Source organism: Falco naumanni, chromosome 14, assembly GCF_017639655.2.
Source record: "Falco naumanni isolate bFalNau1 chromosome 14, bFalNau1.pat, whole genome shotgun sequence".
In the NCBI taxonomy this organism is placed as follows: Eukaryota; Metazoa; Chordata; class Aves; order Falconiformes; family Falconidae; genus Falco; species Falco naumanni.
The window spans coordinates 2,652,554-2,658,553 of NC_054067.1; the positions used below are offsets into that span (position 1 = coordinate 2,652,554).

The 6,000-nt window shown below is 45.0% G+C and overlaps 1 protein-coding gene across 1 annotated transcript in view; it reads right to left on the minus strand.

Moving 5' to 3' along the window:
* The window catches only part of LOC121097232 (ligand of Numb protein X 2-like), a 29,846-nt gene extending 24,054 nt beyond the window's left edge, over positions 1–5,792 (minus strand). The window contains exon 1 of the mRNA XM_040613935.1: positions 5,596–5,792. The gene's annotated coding sequence lies outside the window, so the exon portion shown is untranslated. The remainder of the gene's footprint in view (positions 1–5,595) is intronic.
* Positions 5,793–6,000: the final 208 nt, after the last annotated feature.

Below are 6,000 nucleotides of genomic sequence, written 5' to 3' on the forward strand. Positions count from 1 at the left end.
CACCATGGTTTACAGAATCTGAAACAAGCATATAATGTGCAGAGGCTTGTCCTGGGTATAAGCCTTCACAACCAGCCAGCCCTGACGGTTATTACTCTTGCAGTAGCCTGACAAAAGAAAACCTGTACATCATTGTCCATTTGTGATCTAGGTGTTATATTTGCGATACAGGTCAGAAAAAAGCAGATGCTTTCTTATCTGAAAATTTCTGAATTTCTGAAGCATACAAGGGAAGAAGTAGACTGTGCATTATATAACTGTATGTTTTTAGAAGTTATTGTTTGAATATCCTTACCATGGCAGTCATCATCATATACATTTAAAAGTAAAGTAAAAAGGGGGAAAGAAAGAGACGCTTTTTGGTAGACGTATGGTATTTCTACAGCTCTAAGCCTTGCCTGTATCATGAAAAATGTCCTACAAAGCTTTAATCTCTATCACACTCTATCAAGTGTTACTTTAAATGAAACACATTTCAGTTTAAAGAAATTAATTTTGGCTATTCTCAACCTTAAGAATGAAATCTTTGTTTTCCTGGTTAGTTAAAAAAAACAAACGCCCAAACCAAACAATGTTTCTGCAAATACTGTTTTCTACATAACTTTACCATAAGCAATCCAGCAGCATGAAAACAGAATTTTGCATGTGGTGATTAAATATTTCCTATCAACAGACAGTTAACAGTTGTTAACATCAGAAACATCAGATTAGGGCTTTACTGCAGGATAAAGTAGTACAGAACTTTTCAGCACGCACACCAAGTCAAATTTTGGTCTCAGGTACAGTAGCACTCTCTTTTTCTTTAACTTAACAGAGCAGCATAAATAATTTGGCACAATCTATGACAGCATCCCTTTCTATCAATAAGCACATGCAATCTAAACTCTGCAAAATAAACCCAATGATCAGCAACAAAGATGACATGGCTGAAAGCACTATTCTAGTGGGACCACCAAATTCCCCCCAGTCCTGGTTCTTTTTTCTCAACAGTTCCAACTGCCCCTGCCTGAGCTTTATGCCATCAGCAACAGCAGGGCACATTGCCCTGCTCGGCACACAACACCCCAGACTTCCTTTCATGGGGTAAGAGGGCATTTTATTAAAACCAGTGCAAAGTTATTTTCTAGCCCAAGCTTGTTCCCACAAACTAAAAAGGCTGAATCAAAAGATAATTAAGAAAATTCCCCTTTACATTCCATCTTACCATCAGATCATGGTAAATGGGAAAGAAAGAAAACAGGTTATCTTAATTTAAACTGAAAAAACACTTAATTCCCTAGACCACATCTTCTCAAACTGCAGCTCCTTAGGGTGGCATGCAGCAAAGTTTGAAGACAGCTTAAACTCCCGCCAGTGCCTGGGGGCAGGCAGAGCTGCTGCTGCAACCAGTAGCTGAAATGCCTTTTACCACAAATGGCAGCTTGTAAGTAAATAAGCACTACAGTAGAATTAAAAAAAAAATATTTTTTTTTTTAAACTCCAGATTAAGAATTACATTCCCCTCGAGATTTGCAGAACAGTATTATGATTCATTTTTAAAAAAACTTGAGACACATTCTGCTGCTTAGGACATCTGTACTCCTGGTTCATAAGCTTAAATACAGTTGCACGTGTAATTAATTTAAGATGCCTTTTCATCCTACAATTTCTGCTGGTGTATCTTGTTGACTTTAAACCACCTTCACAGCTAGGTAGAAAGAAAAGGCTTCCCCCTCCACCCCTTACCCTGATCTAAAGCTGTGTCCAAGCTGGTATCAGAAACACATTTTTTAGAATCATTGTTATCTTATTGGACACATATTTAAAGTGTACATAAATTGATAATTATATTTTCCCTTGTTCTAAAAATAGTTTTAAAATAGGCGTGGCTGTCTCACCAGTTAAAAGAGCTGTAACAACAGACCAAAGTCCTTCCACTGTCACAAATCACTGCAGCAGCCACATTCTTCCTTGGCCACCCGTGAACGAGTTTAAGTCCCAGAACAGGTGGGAATGGGGAGGCAATCTCCTTCCTCCGTTCAGTTTTCAGCCTGTTGAGATTACAAGTAAAGTAGTCAAGTAGCCCCAGGTGTTAACCTCACAGGGAACTTTTTTTTTTTTATCCCAAGTACAAAAAGGCCCAGAAGACCCATTATGTTTATTTTTATATATCCTACTTGAAATAATCATGCAGCAATTTTTGTTCACTACCAATTGAGATCACGTAAAAGAGGATATCCTCAGATCTAAGGCTCACAGGGCAGGGACTGCTTTATCTATGTATTTTCTATTTAGAGTCCTGTAATAGCACTTACAAGGTGAGAAGAATTTATCTATTATTTATTAGTCTAGGCGTGGCAGGTTAATAAGTCTGAGAACTTTACAAATAGGGCTGATCATGACTTACTGGACTTTCAACAACTGCAGCACAACTAGTGTCACAGGTGAGCCCCTTGAACTCTCCGAGCAGCACGTCAAGTTTTATCTCAACCCCTTTTAACTGTCAGAAAATCAGCTTTTAAAGAGTGTGCTGCAGCTGTTTACAAAACTTGCATGAGTTACGGCCCAGGCAAAGAGTAGTCAAAGCTAGACAACACTGGTTTTTTAAATGCATAATCCCTTCCAGAATATTCCAAATAAGGAACACTATAGTCTGCAAATAAAATTTGCACAGAGACCCTCTAAACTCAGGGAACCATTGTATATACATAAAACCAGTCTTTGCCTGTAAGCTGCTGATTTTCTCTCCAAATTCCTCCAGCTTTATTCCATTTCCCGCCTTTCAGCCTTGAGTGCTTTTTCCTGGACCAGCATGGTAATCTACTACTTGTGTTCATCTAAATCCCCTCTAACGCTTTAGATGGTTCCTGAGATACTGGCTTATGGGCAATGTCTTATCCAAAGTATCAAAAAAATTGCCAAATACTTTTATATCTTCTAACTCAATTCGTGTCAAGAAATTTCTAAGCCAAGAGCAACATTTTATGCGTTATAAAGCAGGGAGCATACACTGATGAGGGACTGTCAAATACAATTCCTAACAACTGTATGAACAGCACCACTAAAGTAAGCTGAGAAGAAAAAGACAAACAAGAGGGTTTTGTATTAAACCAGGAAAACATACTCAGGCCTGTGAGTAAGACAACAGCTGCAACTACTCTGGTAAGATATATGCGATCAGAATGAAATGATGCAGCTTAATTTTCAAAGTGTAATCAATGCAGCAGTTGCAGCAGGATTATTTTTTTAATGCAGAAAACAAGAAATATATGGTAATGCATAAGGAAGAGTAACAAAATACGGCAGGGGTGCTTTGTGAACTACAGATATTTTATTCTGCAGTTATATTTATTCTTTTAAGTTTATTGTTATTATACTATTAAGTCTAAGACTTGACATTCTCATAAACATGTGTAAATTTGTCTATTAACCATACTTAGGGAAGTACAGCATTACCACGGTTTACAAAACCATTAATTACAATTTCTAATAGAAGTTACTGGAATCACCATTCAGGTAGCACTAACATTACCCAGAATAATCTTCAGCTGGTTTCATCAGGTATCTTTGAACCTCACGGCATTTTTTTGGAGGTCATTTAGCTGTCAGGTCCCTTCTGGCTGGTGCTGTTTCTTCCAACTTTTACAGCTCTCATTCCCCAGGCCATATGGCTGGGTTTGTTTCTTAACTCTTACTCACTTCCCTCACTATTCATTTGGTTAGAAACTTTAAAAGAAACTTGTCTTTCAACAGACGAGGTTGCTTTTTGCTGCACACCGCAGGTCCTTCTCTCCTTTTCACCGGGGTTTTATGCTAGTGCATCTCCGTTATTTAAATGAGTTACATATACATAAAGCTTGCCTACTAGAGCAGATACATAAATAAGGTGAAGGAGGTGGAGTTTTCCAACAGCTAGTGAACTCCAGAAAAGGTTGGCCTCCTGTTTATCATTTTTCTGCTCCATCCTCAGCCATATGACCCCTTTGTTCTTCCCTGCACAAGCACTGGTGCTGTTCTGACTTCATGAGCTTGTTTAGGGAGCAAAACTCTTTGGGGGAGGGGCCTTAGTCCTTTTCAGCAGCAGACACACTACATCTGCTTAGTTACAAATGTAAGAGAAGAGTTTGAGTGTGTAACTTAAGAGAAAGAAGTTTTGTTCTGAAGGAGCCATGTGCACAGTCTGCTTTCTCTTTGCTGGAGAACTGCCAAAAGAGCTCTAGGGTTCAGGCATCAAGGACAAACGTCAGCGCCGTCCCTCAAAGGCACAGTACACAACTGGCATTGCTGCAGGAGGATAACTACAGTCCTTTAAACTACACCACACCACCCAAACCTAGGGCTGCTCTAGAGTCTCTGGAGGCTAAAGGATTAGACAGGACATCTCTGGAGCTGTGTGACAGTGACAGAAACTTCCCTAGGCTGCCTATTATCTCCATAGGCTTGTATGCTATGACCCTGCCCCAACATAACCTTCACACAGCAGAGACCTTCCCTACCCCTTACTATTTGCACTTGAGCTGGAATAGCTTTTTCTATGGAGCCTTTACAGAGTCCTGGTCCTTTCACCTTGGTTAAAAAATTGGAGCAGAAAGTGAAAACACGACCCTTTTTGGTTTGGTAAGCAACAGAGAAATATTCATTCTGTATTTCTTACTTTACCAAGGTAAGGTAGGACCAAAGAAATCGCTCAAGGGATGGAAAAGTGTTGTTTCAAGCATGGCTTAAAGCAAACTAAGCCTGCACTGCCACCGAAAGGGGCAGTCCCGCTCTCCCTGCCACCTCCTATGCTGGCATCAGCTGGCTGCTGCCTGTTCTGGCCGCTCTCAATCAGATAATGAGGCCAACGTCAGAAGCAGGGAGATGTCAAGTGCACACAACCAAGCTGCAAACAGTGGGATTGTCCCTTTACCAGCACGCAGCTTCATCCTACTTCAAACCCCTCAAGAAAAACTTCTAAATTAAATAAAAAGTATTCTGGTTATATAGTATCCCTTAAACACATCTTTCCAAGCCTCTCACAGACGTCTCCAGAGCATTACCTCCTATTTAACGTCACCTGTATTTCTTACCTTTAAGGCATTTCCAAAACGTCCACGCTGTCATGTTGCTCTCCTTTGCCTGTTATCTCAAGTGCTATTTATAGGCTTTTCCTGCATTAATGACCAGCGCAGCACCAGAAACTTGCCTGCTTAGTACCTCTCCCATCTCCTAGCAAAGAAACCGTGCCCTGCAAGCTCCCTCCGACCCACGCCAGTGGCCAAAACGCCGAGTTGGGGGTGTCCTGCCCAGGCCGAGCGCTGCTCGCCCGCCAGACCGCCCTTTGAGGAGCGAAACCCGTGGGGGCAGGCAGCCATCACCTGCGCTGCCCAGCCCCAGTCCAGCCGGCTGCCCAGCGTGAACGATACGCTCCCCGGCCCCACTCGGCTATGGCTGAGCAACCCTCGGCTGAGGGAGCCGGGCGCCGGGGCAGCAGGAGCTGCCGCCCTCGGCCGCTGCCACAGCTGATCCGCGACCCCCCGCGGCCTCCCGCCCCTCAGCCCGGCGGCGGGCGCCTCAGCCGCGGCGGGAACCTGGCGGCGGGAACCCGGCGCCCCCCGCGCCCCCCGCGCCGCTCACCTGGAGGGCGGGAAGAGGGCTCGCTCGCCCCCGAGAAGGGGAGGGAGGGACCGAGGGAAGCCCTGCACCAACTCGGCCTGCGACGGCGGCAAGCGCGGCTCCTCCACCAAGTTTCCGGGCGGGGAAGAAAGTCGAAACCTACGTGAGAGGAGGAGGCAGCGCAGCCGCCCAGGTGTCGCCCGCCCGCCCGGCTCGGCTCGGCCCTGCCCTCCCCTCACCGCCGCCGCGCTCCCCTCCTCCTCCCCGGGCCGCCCACACGCCCAGCAGCTCTGCTCCCGCCCTGCCAGAGGGCGCCGCGGCGGCCCGGGGCACGTCCCCGTCCTCGGCCGCCTGCGCCGGGGCCTCCCACTCGCCCCAGGGGCTCGCCCGCCCCCGAGGCCGGCGGAGCGCTGGTGGGGTCCCCTC